The sequence below is a fragment of the Amblyomma americanum genome, chromosome 8 (assembly GCF_052857255.1).
Source record: "Amblyomma americanum isolate KBUSLIRL-KWMA chromosome 8, ASM5285725v1, whole genome shotgun sequence".
NCBI classification, from domain to species: domain Eukaryota; kingdom Metazoa; phylum Arthropoda; class Arachnida; order Ixodida; family Ixodidae; genus Amblyomma; species Amblyomma americanum.
Genome location: NC_135504.1, coordinates 21,712,662 through 21,728,838, shown reverse-complemented (window position 1 = coordinate 21,728,838; position 16,177 = coordinate 21,712,662). Strand labels below are relative to the sequence as shown.

General features: G+C 46.7%; 1 protein-coding gene across 1 annotated transcript in view; it reads right to left on the bottom strand.

Annotated features, from left to right (window-relative positions):
- LOC144101079 (ornithine decarboxylase-like) overlaps nucleotides 1-14,813 on the bottom strand; it is a 40,755-nt gene extending 25,942 nt beyond the window's left edge. The window contains exon 1 of the mRNA XM_077634084.1: nucleotides 14,436-14,813. The gene's annotated coding sequence lies outside the window, so the exon portion shown is untranslated. The remainder of the gene's footprint in view (nucleotides 1-14,435) is intronic.
- Between the last annotated feature and the right edge of the window lie 1,364 nt (nucleotides 14,814-16,177).

The window sequence follows — 16,177 nt, the reverse complement described above, 5'->3', positions numbered from 1 at the left end:
TTGCGCAGAGTGTTTAGAGCGTTTGCCAATTTAGCATAGTTCGTTGCCACGGGTGCGATGCGCGCGGGTGATATGTTAGCAACTTATACTCAAGCCGGAGACTGGTGCTGCCTAGTTTGCTGCCCGCCTTTTTATTCAGTGTCGTTCAAAATGGGCAAGGGGGGGGGGAGATTTAGTGGAGTTGTCGGTATTCGGGCCCTTTGCACAACCTTAAATAAGAAAAATAAAAAAGAAAGTGGGGGGGCATGAAAACGAGAAATTTTTTTAAAGCACACGAAGTTTTAAAAAAAAGTACAGCTGTTTCTACTGGTTTCCTAACGTCGTGTGTGGCGTGGTGGATTCGCGCTTGTGAAGAGGTCACGCGCTGACAGCTTTTTTTTTCCGGCTGTCACAATACCGGCATTGTGACCTTCTAATGTGTGGTTCAACCCGACCGTTCGCCGCTTTTAGTAGTAGGTGGTGCTTAAAAGTGGCGTCAGCAAGGTTCGAGTCGCGCGGAACACCTTCGTCACCCATAAGCCGATCCGCCAACGAACCATCGATTTATTAAAAGGAAGAAAGCCGTGTCGCTATAGCGGCAGCACACCCCCTACATTTAGGCCGCGCTTACTCAAATGGGAGCTATAACCGAGTTCAACCGCTACCCGTTAGATGCCGCTGCCTTGTTTTTTGCCCGCTACAGAGGGTTAAGCCGGATCATCGTCATCATCATCATGAGCGCATCTTTCGTCCTAATAAAAGACAAAAGAGAGGATAGCTGGACAATGAACAAGAAATAACACCGAGAAGAGTGCAACACACGTATTGACGTCCAGGAATTACAATAATTAGTTTTGGGGGAAAGCAAATGGCGCAGTATCTGTCTCATATCGGCGGACACCTGAACCGCGCCGTAAGGGAAGGGATACAGGAGGGAGTGAATGAAGAAAGGACGAGTGGTGCCGTAGTGGCGGGCTCCGGAATAATTTCGACCACCTGGGGATATTTAACGTGCACTGACATCGCACAGCACACGGGCGCCTTGGCGTTTAAATTTGCCTCCATAAAAACGCAGCCGCCGCGGTCGTACCCCCGAAGGATAGGTCAGTGCACGCCCAGGAATATTTCACGCAATGTACCCAGAAGACCGTGATGCCCAGTGCGCCCATAGTGGCATACTGGCGGACCTATACCACATGGCATGGGCCTGTCAAGACAACGCGGAAATAGATAGGATAGAAGAACCGACGATTGAGCGGTGGGAGGAAATTTTATCGAACTCAGACCCGAGAGTTCAGCAGGAGCTGACCGTAAGGGTGAAGGCAAGATCTAATGGACTCCTGGAATAGAGGGGCAGGCCAACAATTTTAGTTCCAATTAATTTTTTTTTCATTAAAAAGGGAGGAGTTAAAAGAAAACTTCTTTTTCATTGAGAAACCGATGAGGTGTGACAAGGACAACATCACGGGGTACATGTCCAATCAAGATAACGGAGGACAAAGTCCTGCAAATGCCATGTGTCGCAGCTCCCACTGGTTGTCTTGATGTATACCTAGCAGTTTGCGAGCGGCTTTTCCCCGTCGAAAGACCCCTTCCAGCCAATAGCGTCGGCCGAGTCTCATGATCCTGCTAGTGCGACAAAGCAGGGGATGGTGGATGAAACGGGAAAATCCCTTCTCTCTATGTTCGGGGATAGACCCCCACTCTATTGTGGTGCCGCTCCCTGCGTTGTCAGGCCAGCACGGTCTTGAGAATAGGCCGACGCCATTGTCTGGAAGGGGGTTCTTTGACGGGGAAAAGCCGCTGCGCCCTTGAGTTGTATCCGACTATAGCGTATCCCCTGGTCGACATGTTGGATGGATGTTCGGACTCTGATAATAATAATAATAATAATAATAATAATAATAATAATAATAATAATAATAATAATAATAATAATAATAATAATAATAATAATAATAATAATAATAATAATAATAATAATAATAATAATAATTGGTTTTTGGGGAAAGGAAATGGCGTAGTATCTGTCTCATATATCGTTGGACACCTGAACCGCGCAGTAAGGGAAGGAATAAAGGAGGGAGTGAAAGAAGAAAGGAATAGGTGCCGTAGTGGAGGGCTCCGGAATAATATCGACCACCCGGGGATCTTTAACGTGCACTGACATCGCACAGCACACGGGCGCCTTAGCGTTTTTCCTCCATAAAAACGCAGCAGCCGCGGTCGGGTTCGAACCCGGGAGCTTCGGATCAGTAGTCGAGCGCCCTAACCACTGAGCCACCGCGGCGGGTCTCGGACTCTGATATGAAGCAAGGATGATGACGCATCTTGAACATTTAAAAAGGGGGCAGTAATGGTCACGAAGGATGCATGTGCTCCGCGCGTGTGCGAGAGAAAGCGCGCCAAACAAAATGACCTCGCACCGGTGTTAAATCTTGCTTTACGACGCGCCGTTACGGCCGCCGTTGTCGCAACGGCGGCGGCGAAGGGTGTGCGAGGCTCGTCCTCGTTTAGCGACACGCACGACATTGGGATGGCTCTTCACTTTTGGGTGGCGACTCTCCCTCACAGTCACTTGCGGTGAAAGTCACATTTCCGGCCTGGTTCGCTTGTGCAAGAAATGAATGGGCACAAACAGAAGATGGATAGGACAGCAAGAAAGTCCACGGCTTATCCTATTCTTATCCTGGCTTATCCTGTTCTTATCCTGTCGAATGCGTGGCGTCCACGTTTTTTCCTTACGTAATGAGAGCCCGTCCTGGGTTGAGCCGTCGGTTTAACCGGGCAAAAAAAGCAAACAAATAAACAACTTAACAAAAATAAACATTGCTGAGACAGGGATTCGAATCCGCGGCGCCTGGAGCAGATCAGCTTCGTTGGCCACTGCACGAGAGCATTATGCTATCTCCGCAGCCTATCACCCCTGGTGTTAAACAGCAACACACTATATCGCTGTGCACTGAACACCGTAGTCTTCATTACTACTATCGAAATAATATCGTCGCCAGACGTGCCGACAACCCAGGAAAGCTCAATAAGCCTACAGAGCCTGAGACACCGACAGAGCATAATAATAATAATAATAATAATAATAATAATAATAATAATAATAATAATAATAATAATAATAATAATAATAATAATAATAATAATAATAATAATAATAATAATAATAATAATCAATCAATCAATCAATCAATATTTATTTTTTCGGTGCCCAGGAACAACCCAAAGGTCTTGGTGCTGGTACACCATTCACACGCACAAAATGTACATTTATTTCACTACAAAGGAAGACACTCAGGGGAGGTAATGCAGCTGTAAAGGCGATAGAAAAAAAAGACAAAAACTAGGCGTGACAGCAAGCATGAAGCAAAAAAGCGAAAACAAGGAAACAGCAAGAACAGCGGTAAATGAAAACAGCTAGAACAGGCAACAGACATATAAATATCTAATAAAACAATAAACAAAGAGAATGAACACAAGAACGACCGATAACAGCTAAGTACAGCATATATCAAAATACAAACAAGAATAAAGCCAATACTAATATGAACGAATAAGAGATCTATGAAATACAAGCTAGAAATACAATCATACACAGTAAGAAATGTAATTAGTGAACGCGTTACAGACAATCAGGCGTGAGTACACAGTATTAAAGAAATAATATTAATGAAAACAAGTATACGTGATGTACAATTAAGGAGAGAAAAAGCAATATAATACCGGTGCAAACGCACAAGTGTAGTAAAGACAAAATGCATGAAAGGGGAAGTTATGTATGAGAAAAAGAGTGCTCAAAGTGGAACGTCACGGACATTCAATATAAAGGAAGGGAGAGAATTTTCGAATATATCAAGGTGAGGACAAAGAGAATTAAACAACTTTTGCATTCTGTCCAGAGGGTAGAGGGAGTGCAGGAGCGCAGAAACTTGGAATGGTCTGAATTCCCTTATGCTCTTTCGCGGTACACGCAAAAGGATACGCGCTAGGAGCTGAGGGCATAGAATGTGACCATGAAAAAGTTTATACAAGAAAATTATATCTGCCCTCACGCGACGGCAGCTAAGAGAAGGAAGCTGCAGTGAGTTACTCCGTCTGGGACGAGAGCTGGAAGTTTTGCAAGAAAACCGATGTTGAAATATGCGTAAGAACTTTAGCTGAACTCTGTCGATTTTTTCACAGTTCGACTGGCAAGTGCCGTTCCAAACAACAGACGCATATTCCAAAAGCGGCAAGCATATGGAGAGGTAGAGCTTTATGAAAGGGAGTTGGGATCGAAACTCTCTCGAAAGCCTGCAGATGAAGCCGAGTGTACGCATAGCCCGTAGAGCAATGCGTTTTGTATGAGAGGAGAAGCTGAGGCTACGGTCGAAAAGTACGCCGAGGTCATTAATTTCATCAACCCTGGGCAGCGGCCTACCATTCACAGAGTAAGAGTAGAGAAGACTGCGTTTTACGCGTAAATGAGACAACCTTGGTTTTAGATGAATTGAGAGTGAGCCCATTCTTCAAGCACCAATCAGAGAAGGCGGATATGTCCGATTGCAATGACAAGCAATCATGAAGAGTATGTATTGCCTTGAACATTTTTATATCGTCCGCATAAAGGAGAAACGAGGAGTTTTTGACCACGGAGGAAACGTCATTGATAAAAACAGGGAACAGAAGCGGGCCTAATACCGAGCCCTGAGGAACTCCGCTGGTTGGAGTGTAAACAAATGAGGTCTGTCCATTTACACTGACAAAGCAGGACCGATCAAGAAGATAGTTGCGTAAGAGGGCTACAATTGAAACGTCGATCTCAAGCAGCAGAAGCTTTTGAAGAAGTAATGAGTGAGTAACAACGTCGAAAGCTTTGCTCAAATCACAGTACACAGCGCCTACCTGACTCCTCTGAAGGACTTCAGCTGATGTATACGTCATAAAAGTCACAAGGTTAGTTGTAGTAGAACGACCTTTTATAAAACCATGCTGATTATGTATGATTACATGTTTGAGGTGGAAGGAAAGTACTTTGTGCAAAGCTAATTCAAAAAGCTTAGAGGTTGCACAAAGAAGAGAAATGGGGCGGTAGTTCGAAACATCAGATTTGTTTCCTGATTTGAAGACAGGGAAAACACGCGCCGTTTTCCACACGCGGGGAAAGGCAGAATTTTTCAAACAGTTATTAAATATCGTGGTTAAAACAGGGACGAAGGTACTATTGAAGGCTTTTATTATGGCGGCTGGAATGCCATCAGGTCCAGGGGACAAAGATGGTTTCAAACACTTAAGACTCTCACTTACTAACTTCTCGTCAAGAAGAACGGAATTAGGTGCGCCAGCTGGAAGGCATACGGAATCGCAACGTGGAGATTTGTACACGGAGGAAAAGTGTTGAGCAAAGCCGTCAGCGACGTTCCGAATTTCATTCCCATGAGAGTCAACTAAGTGAATATGACTATCAGATTTATTCGAGCGTTTGCGAACGTATCTCCAGAATTCAGTAGGACGATTAGAGGCACTATTCTCTAAATATTCAAGATAGGACTCATGATCACGCTTGTACAGGCGTTTGCAAAGGGAACGCAAGCGGCGAAATTCATCTGCCCATGTATCCAGCCCAGGGCGTTTCGCTTTATGGTGGGCCCGCTCCTTAAGTTTCAGCGCTGTTCTAAGTTCCTTGGAAAACCAGAACGGAAACTTGCTGCGAGTAGGAGTGTGCACAGGTATGTACTGGCGCATACCATTGAGGACTATTACAGTGAAGCGACTGACTTGTTCGTCAACATCGCTGATTTCGTTTAAGACGGACCAGTCGACAGAAGAGAAAAAACCGAAGAGACCAACATAGTCGCCAAGTGCATAAGCGAAACGGGGGGAATTCCCCGCACGATTTGAATTAGCAGAAGGTGGGACAGAAACCGAAGCCGTTATTAGAATTGGAGGATGAAATTTGTCACAGCGAGTAAGTGAGATGTCAGATGACGAGACTCGAACATTTTCAAAATTAGATAAACAAATGTCAAGAACATTACCACAACAGTTTTCAATTAAATTGTGTTGCTGCAAGGTGTTAAAAGCTATGAAATCTAAAAGCCGGTTGCACTTACTAACTACATAATGATTGTTGTGTGAATATGTAAAGGTATTCCAGTTAATACCTGGAGTATTAAAATCCCCTAAAATGAGCAGTTTGTGCTTGCAATGAGAAGTGATAACATATTCAATAGAATGTAGTACATCATCGTAGGCAGGAGGAGGCAGATTAGGGGAAATATAGAAAGCTGCCAATAAGAGTTTTTGATGTCGAGTTAAAGTGAGTTCTAACCAGACAGATTCTTCGATGGTTTCCAGGTCGGAACGCCGAACGCACTGCACGGAACTGTCAATAGCAATGAGCACTCCCCCTCCCTTTTGTTTAGAAGCTGATTCAGGGCGGTCACTTCGAAAAACAGAATAGTTATTAGGAAAGAAGTCACCTGAGTTAACTTCGCTAGACAGCCAGGTCTCAGTAATTACAACAGCCGAATAACAAGAGGCTAAAACATTGGAAAAAAATACAGGTCCCTTAGTCCGAAGACCTCGGGCATTTTGGTAATATATATCCAAGTTAGGGTCGACTGCGATCAACCGTCAGCTCGGAAGGATGCAACATACCATCCAGGAGCTTTCCACGAAAAGCCTTGAAGATGCAGCCCGTAGGCCACATCGAAGGGTCAACAAGCTGGTCGTAAAATTCCGCGCTGACTGTGAGGTAGAAGGACGAGTAGGAGTCATATTTCGTCTTCAACTGCCGGCAGGAAATAATAATAATAATAATAATAATAATAATAATAATAATAATAATAATAATAATAATAATAATAATAATAATAATAATAATAATAATAATAATAATTGGTTTGGGGGGAAAGGAATAGGCGCAGTATCTGTCTCATATATCGTTGGACACCTGAACCGCGCCGTAAGGGAAGTGTAAAGGAGGAAGTGAAAGAAGAAACGAAGAAAGAGGTGCCGTAGTGGAGGGCTCCGGAATAATTTCGACCACCTGGGGATCTTTAACGTGCATTGACATCGCACAGCACACGGGCGCCTTAGCGTTTCGCGTCCATAAAAACGCAGCCGCCGTGGTCGGGTTCTAACCCGGGAACTCCGGATCATTAGCCGAGCGCCCCAACCCCTGAGCCACCGCAGCGGGGACAGAGCATCGCTAAAGTTTCGCATTAGGGAGAATCGTAATCGTATTTAGAGATTTTTTTACGCGCCTTGAATACGAAATATTTTTATCGCTGGGGTGGAGTGAACGTAGAAAAAAATGCTGGGAGAGGGTGACCGCGTCTGGTGCCGGACAGGTATGTAACAGGCCGAGACCGCTAGCGGTCTTCATGCCGGTAGCTCAGGTCACTTGATGATAATAACGTTGATGCCTATGGTTGTGGTAATAATTAAGATTTTATTGTCAATATGCAATTTGGCGTTTCGTCACAGCCACCTAAATTCGAGCGCTTCTGGCTAATCGATACGTGTTAAGATAGCTGTCGTCAAGAGCTGTTCTTTCAGTTACCACATCTACGAAGCCGCTCGTCAATCCATCCAGTGTACACTGAGGCTCCCGAGCAGTCTTTTGTTCGTTTTGCGTTGTAAAGTATCGGTACAGTGCGGCTAAGTCTCTCAGGTTGTTTAACAAATTCAAGAATGCATTTAAGGATTTGCCCGCGTTTGACCCGCCGCGGTGGCTCAGTGGTTAGGGCTCTCGACTACTGATCCGGAGTTTCCGGGTTCGAACCCGACCGCGGCGGCTGCGTTTTTATGGAGGGAAAACGCTAAGGCGTCCGTGTGCTGTGCGATGTCAGTGCACGTTAAAGATCCCCAGGTGGTAGAAATTATTCCGGAGCCCTCCACTACGGCACCTCTCTCTTCCTTCCTTCTTTCACTCCCTCCTTTACCCTTCCCTTACGGCGCGGTTCAGGTGTCCAACGATATATGAGACAGATACTGCGCCATTTCCTTTCCCCCAAAACCAGTTATTATTATTATTATTAATATTATTATTATTATTGCCCGCCACATTTTCATGCGTCCAATTTTGCGTCCGCACTTGAGAACTTGCTTGTATAACAATCCTGGCCTAAGCTCACTTCGATAACTGTGAAGGCCGCACAAGCATCTGAAAGCGCGCACTATATATTGTAACGTGATAGTTACAACGCCGTGAACAACAGACGAGCAGAATGACGCGTCAAACTAATTATTCATCAGGCTGACTTGCGCGCACAAATATTTGAACGGCGGTGGCGATATATATAGCACAAGCGCGCTGGATGATCGTGCAAGGCTAGACTAATAGCAGAACTTGACTGCTCGCTTAATGCATAAAGATGACAAAGAACTACCGAATAAGACGCGTATGGTGCCTATGACAATGACTAACACTGCAGTAATAGTGGCACGTGCCCACAAAATGGTCAAATAAATGCGATCGTCTCTATAGCATCAAAAGAAAAGTGATAAGGCCGCATGCAGACATCTTAGAGCATGCACAAACAAGAATGACAAAGTCTCGCGCCAATATGGCTCCGTACAGCGTATGTACACCACGTATATATGGTCCCGTAGGTAGGAGTGCAGGTTACCGTGTTATCAAGAAGATCATGGGGAAAATATCAAGATAATAAGTTTAAGTGGTTTGGTTTATGGGGGTTTAACGTCCCAAAGCGACTCAAGCTTTGGGGAACGCCGTAGTGAAGGGCTCCGGAAATTTCGACCAACTGGAGTTCTTTAACGTGCACTGACATCGCACAGTACACGGGGCTTTAGAATTTCGCCTCTATCGAAATTCAACCGCCAATTCCGGGATCGAACCCGCGTCTTTCGGGCAAGCAGCCGAGCGCCATAACCACTGAGCCACCGCGGCGGCGATAAGATTAAGTAAACGTTGACGAAGAACAAGACAGTTCTACGGATTGCAAAGGCTTCGGCGGTCAATCGCTGAGATTGAAGTTCAGCAGCATTTACACCCTGCTTATCGTGGTTTTTCCTTTTTTTTAAAGAGACTCTATTCGGACTGCACGAACAGCAACGCCATGAACTCTCCAAACCCTCTCGCAAATCTTGCTCTGAAATTCTTATTCCTTCCTTTCGTTTTAACTTCTCATTGTTTTACATTCTTTAGCCTTGGGACGTCTATGTATGTAATGAAGGTATAAAAGTGCTATTTTTTTTCGTAATGCAGTATCCGCTAGTCGGGGCATCGAGCAGCGCAGCGCGCTCACTTAGCTCGTATAGACCGCCGAGTAAAATGCAAATGCGGACGATGTAAAGAGCTTCGCATCCGTATCGATACGACGGCACGCTAGCCACGTTAGAGATGATACGCACGATAAGCAGTGGCTGATAGCGGAAGGATATTACGCTCGCCCGCTTTGCGTAAACATGCAATGCGCGAATGACGCGCGTGACAGTAGGGTGGAAACGGGGGAGGGGGAGAGAGAGAAATAGGCGGCGAAAGGAGAAGAGAGGCTTGCACAGTGTTCATTACTGCCATAGGTCAGTAGCCGAGGATCGGTACGCCGTGAATACCTTAATTGCCTTACGACCAGTGCTGTACTGTCACGCACATGTTTTGTTTGACGACTAAGCAGTCGCCGCCAAAAGTTTCCGGGCCACTTGACGATTTCATTAGTCCCCTGCTGCTTCTAAACTTCGAAAACCAGTCGCGGCAATATTTATTTATTTATTTTTTAACGCACAGAAAGCTTAACGTGGCGTCGCTGTTGCTAGGCAGCGGCTCAAGTACGCGAGATCAGTTGACAAGATTCATGGTCGGGGTTGGTTAGCGCATGAGTGCTTTCGCATCAGAAATTCACCGGATGTTCGTCATCGGGGCAGTGCGAATTTGCGCTAAAGCTCGGTTGGTGCGAGATGGCGATGGCAATAGGAGTGGTAGTAGCCATGGGTATGGGGTATTGGGCGTTTTCTGCCTTTATGCCAGTACACCCACCGTCAGTCAGCTAGTTCATCTATCGATTTAGGTTTAATCAGTCAGTCAGTCAGTCAGTCAGTCAGTCAGTCAGTCAGTCAGTCAGTCAGTCAGTCAGTCAGTCAGTCAGTCAGTCAGTCAGTCAGTCAGTCAGTCAGTCAGTCAGTCAGTCAGCCAGCCAGTCAGTCAGTCAGTCAGTCAGTCAGTCAGTCAGTCAGTCAGTCAGTCAACAAGTCAATAAATCAATCAATAAGTCTAAGTCCGTCAATAAGTCAGTCAGTCAAATGAATGATCAGGAAATCATTCGATAAACGATCAGTCCCGGGTTTTCACCGTTCAAGCCAGTTCTAATGCAGACGTATGCACGTCGACTGAAAGAAATTGGTGGTGGTTTAGCTCTGCTTAAACCTGGAGTGACGCGATAGCTACACCTGGGCGAGTGAAACTTGCTCAGTCGAATTGCAAAGTCAGTCTTCCGCCGCTCCGTTTCGCTGGGCGTTCCTTCATCCTCGTCCCACTTGACCCGGCGCATGCGCAAAGCTGTTGCAGCTCGGTTTCCCGGCGCACCGCGCCGCCGGCAGCAGCAGCTGCTCCGCCACCGACACGTGCCACCGCCACGCTGAAGGCTCAAAATGCTACTGTAATGTAGCTATCGCTACGAAACGCATGCGCACTGTACAGGGGTAAGTACACTTTTGTAAATCCCTCGAGCGGTGCTCTGCAATATTTTAAAACAGGTACAGAGTTTCAGAGATAATAGCGCAGCCAAATAGCTATACGAATCGAGCAGGCACAAGCACCTTGCCCACACCTGAGCAAGTGCGTCGAGAATTCATTTCGTCTGCTTCGCAGCGCTCTGCTCGAGAGCGCTCTAGAAAAGCATGCCTCCATCTCCACGTGCGCTCGTGTCATTGACTCGTTGCTCTTAGCATGAATGCCAAAACAGCAAGCAACGCCAAGTATGTGTCGACGTCTGCAATTCAAAGAGGGGCAGCTGTACCGAACAAAGGGCTTCCCTCCCTACCTTTCTCGACCACGTTAAGGCTTTTGTCACCTGGCTGGCGGACCTCGGCCTCTCGTCGCCTTGTCTCTCAATCAGGGCCGAGTGACAGCCATGAGTACGTAGGCTCCGGGAACGCACCACGTTCGAGTGCGTTCGATAAGGGCTGCAGACAGGGCAGACCCGGTGAGGCAGCCGGACTTTGGAAGGTCGGGCACAGGTCCTCGTCACTCTGGAGCTGTTCTCGTTTTTAGTCAACGTGTGCATTTTTGCCGCCAGAACCCAATCGAAAACGATAGGAACTAATTTTGTATCCCTGTTCAGGGTTTTTTTGACTGAGTTTAGTATGCTTACGTTTTTTTATATTTGTAATAAGGCAGTGATTACTTATTGACATCCACCCAAGTGCAGCCATAAGGCTACAAAGGAAAGCTGTACAGCTTTCTCAGAAACCTCGGAGTTAAAGAAAAATTCGTCCTGGTCCGGGGTTCGAACCCGGGACCACCGCTTCACCGGAGCAGTCGCTCTATCAACTGAGCTAGCCGGGACGGCAAGATTGTGGTAGGGCGAGAGCGAATTGATCAATAACTCGAAGTGGGAACAGTGTTGGTCAAATGTTTAGGGTCAAATTTCACTGTGTGATCACACCACACCTATCTTTGTCCCGACATAATCGATGGTATCTCATAAATAATTAAGTCACCTTAATGAAGGGAGAGAAGGCCGCGCAATAAATACGATGTACATATACGCACTCTATATAGTGCACCAGGCGCTGAACTGAGGTTGAATTACGTCGTCACGCTGTCATACCCCCATAACGGGTAGTCGCGTTGCCCCCCCCCCCCCCCCTCCCGACCCCCGAAGCTGCTTACGTGACTGCAACGTCACACGAATATCTGACTGACGACGACAGCGCCGCCTCGAGCTTCCATCAGCTGAGCACGCACTGCCGTCGGCGAGAAAAATACGGGTGCCCAACTTGTCACCGAAAGAAATTCTACAAGCAGTAAATGGTCTCAGGCTTATTATCACTCGTAGTCCGTTTAATCGAGGCGCTTTATTTTGAAAAACACCAGGTTTCATTGCCGCCCCCCCCCCCCCCGTATTTGTCACTTCTATTCTGTATTCATTCACTCTGTCAGTAACGATTATCAATTACATGTTTCCGGTCGCGGACATAAGTAAACGGACAGCATTATTTTGTTCTAAGTGCAGTCGTGTGTTGCCCAACAGAAATAAGAAACATTGCCTTCAACAAACCGCGCTGGCGATCGCTACTGGCATACACATACCATACTTTCACGTTACAATTAGCGTAAAATGTTCTGGAAAATGTATAGCGTGCTCCGGTCCGTTTACATACATTTCACTGCGTTAGCAGTATAGCCCTCATACTACGAAAATGTGCGTGCGTTTGCGTGTGCGCTCGCGCGCCTCCACCACAACCGCCCACAACCCTACAGAAGGTCCACCTACTGCAGGCCCACGCAGCAGCAGAACCATAAACCGGCGCAATGGGAAGGGCGGTCATTGTAAAAGCGAAATATAAAATCAATCCTGCTAACGCCGATTTGCTGCATCAGCATCACATCGTATGGCTGCCAGTCTTTTCTTGCTGAATTCTATTAACCTGTGTCTTTGTACCCGCTTAATGATGCCTTGCTAGTATGTTAGCCGAGAGAATTAAGACAAACCAGTCGTGTCAAAGTGTGCAGAATTTGTTCCAGAGGTGCGCCCCTGGTACCTAGTTTACGGCACTACGACTGTCACGAGTGTCTCGATTTGAATTTCGCGCTAGAACCTTGACACACATCTGCGGCCCCTTGCACAACTCGTAACGCTTCTGGGACGGCTCAGAGGATGCCTTGCCTGCAAAAGCGCTGTTCTCTGATGTTCTGTCGAGGTTGTGTAGAGATGTAGAGGACTTGAACACGCTTTTAGCCAACATTTTTTTTTTCGGCTGGCCAGTGAGCGCTTCATCAATGACTTGTCTGTGTTCCACCCTTATAAAAATTTCTTTAGACAGTCCATAGACTGCCCACAGACTTCTGTCTATAAAGTCTGTAGACTCTCTATAGACAAACCCTAGAGAAGTGTACAAGCAATACAAATTCTATAGACAGCCTAAAGACATTCTATAGATTTATGGACATACACTTTTAACAGAATTTTGTCTATAGACAGTCTTTAGACTATGGATAGACAAACAGAAATATCTATAGGAAGGCAATAGAGTCTATAAGAAGTCTGCAGACTGTCTATAGAGCACTTTTACACGGGCAGTCAGAAAGAGATGAAGATCGCTTATCTTTCACCGCGTCGCACTACGCTGCCTCAATTGAGGATTACGACATGAGCAATTATCAGCGCCTTGTTCCTTTCTCGAGTGCTCTGGACGGCATCTAAGGGTCCAATCAATGGCGGATTGCCGTCAGTACTTCAAGCAATACATTCCGAGCATGTACATGTAAGTCGCGCGCACGTAATCTTGCTCTTTTCTACTCAGGCGAGTGGATTGAACTGACGCCCGTAGTTCTTCATTAATGATAACAATGAAATGCTTAGAGACAGCGTTCTACATCCCTGTATGAACAAATTAATACCAACTGCCCTTACAAAAATTTCTTTAGACAGTCTATAGACTGTGTATAAACTTCTGTCTATAAAGTCTGTAAATTGTCTATAAACAAACCCTAGAGACAAATCTGTAGGTAATCAAAATCCTATAGACAATTTATAGACAATCAATAGATTTATGGCCATACACTTTTAGTAGACTTGTCTATAGTCAGTCTATAGACGAATATATATCTAGAGGAAGGCAATATAGTCTATAAGAAGTCTATAGACTGTCTATAGACCATTTTTGTAAGGGTGGAGCCAGCCGCGGCTTAGCTCGCTTCAGTAGAGTAGTCTTAAGGGGCTGTCCGACATCCCCAACATGTACCACATGACATTTAGAGCACGAGTTGAGGGATTTAAACGATTGAGTCACGGATATGGATGAGACAATGACGATAGATGAGACAGAGTTAGGTGTGGACAGACTGCAAAGCGTGTCATGGCGACACCTACTGTCGGCAGTGACCGACGTTTTTAATCCTGTAATCTCCAAGCTCCGCAGTAGTTCTTCAAGTGATTATGTAACTTGACGAGAAGGTGGAACCAAAAACCTAGCCTTGGTGTTGGCATTTCTTAGCAAGTGGAGTCACAATTTTGACGCCCGCTATAAAACCCAAAAGGTCGAGATTAATACGGACTCTTGAGTCTGCCGAGTGCTTCGTATCACATAGCCAGAGCGCAGCTTCTGGAAGCAGAAGTACGCCAGGTTTGAACAGTGTTGTTCCGCACTCTTCTGCCAGTCGTATGTGCACGAGCACTTGGCATCACATTACACCATTGCGCGCCCCATAAAATAAGAAGCGAAACCACCAGACGTGGCATGTTCTGAACGGGGGACCAGGAGTCTCGGAGGACACTCACCGGATGTTGTCCCCAGGGGTCCTTCCTGCCTCGGAACAACGTCGTCTCAGAGGCGCTTGACTCTCCTTGCAGAGTCGGGTGTGTTTTGCAGTGAACCAGAGCCGTTGACCTGAGCGCCGTGTGGGCAGCAGGCGAGCAGCCCCGGTTCAGTGTCAGCGCCTAGGAAGCAGCGCGCAGGCAACGCCAGGAGCCCAGCTTTGACCGGAGGCTTCCCACTGTCGCTTGGGGACCGTATAAATCATTCACGTGCGTGGCCAGGAAACGGACTGAAGGACCGCCTTCGCGAAGGCGCTGGCAGCCAGGAATTCACTCCTGTCCACGGATCTCGCTGCCGGTCTGGGTAAGAGACCGATGCGGCGGTGTGCGCGGGGAACTGTCCCGGTTCCGGCAGGTCTCGCGCCTTTTATTGCGGACGCTGGCCCCCTCCTCTCTTTTCGAGCTGAGTCAGAGCCCAGGATGAGGGTAGCAGAAAAAAAGCGCGTGCTCAGTTGTCTCTCGAGTCTTCCTTACTATCTCTGTGAGACCGGTGCAAGCCGGTGCCGCGTTGAGCGCGAGAGTTGAGAGAGGTCCCCAGGATCGGGGTCCTTCCGATGGACATCGGCTGCTGCACAACTACATGGGGCGAGAGACTGTGCCACTGATAAGAGTTATCGGTTTCTTTCTCCACTCAGGCGCTGGTTTCAGGACGTCCTTATTGAGATACCGATGGGCTTTCAACGCTACGACGTTCCAATGTATACCTCTTCCCCATTCCCTTCCCTTTATTGCACAAATCCGGGGATAATTGCGCGCAAGTTTGCGGCGCTCCTTGTATTCGATGTACGCGCGCGGGTGACATCATCGGGACCTCTTGGATGTGTCGCGATAGCGAATGTTGCGAAAGCAACTGGACATTGCTCATCAGTGAGGCATCGCCGCCGCACGATATCAACGAGCGTTTCATAATTGACATGGGTGCCACGAAATGGTGGACTTGGGAATACCGATATCGCTTTTTTTAAAGACGCCTACGATTTTAATCTGACAAAACCCGTCGGCGCTATCAACATCTTCAATTTATTATACTCGCAGAACGTATACGCTTATAAAACCTCTACAGAACGCATATACAGAGGTGCTGTCAGCGCAGTCTTCAATATTTTGTCGATAAGCCTTTGAGATTTCTCCGCACTGTAGGCTTTGTTAACGTGTGTAAGATAAAGCAGAGGGATCACAACGTTCTCATTGCGGCGACAATGTTATCTTCGCGCCTCCTCAGGCTTCTCTCCTACAAGCTTTTTGATACCACCTATACAGAGTTTGAAAAACTGGTGGGTGCTGTAGATACCGTTTAAGAACTTGTACGCAGGCCCTTTCTACTAGTGACCTTCCCTTGACCTTTATTCCATCGTTAGCGCTACTGTAACAGTTGTGTGTCGCGCCCGAACCTTCCCTCCCTTTATCCCCTGCAAGGATTCTGCCAGAAGAGGTTAAAGGGACACTAAAGAAAAACTTAGGTTAGCCTCTGTCCATAGATTACCGTATTCTAACGATACATTGCCAGGGATTCGGGACATTATCCACCCTGTGCCGCTAAGAATGGCGGCCTATAGCGCTGTATTTTTGAACGTTGAAAGCGATGCGTCGCGTGGTGGCACGCAAGGGAATTAGAAACGCTTGTTCCCAACTCTTGCTAATAGACGCTGTTCAATGGACAAGGAGCTTTCATAAGCTAAAAAAGGCCAGTAAGAAACTACAGGTGT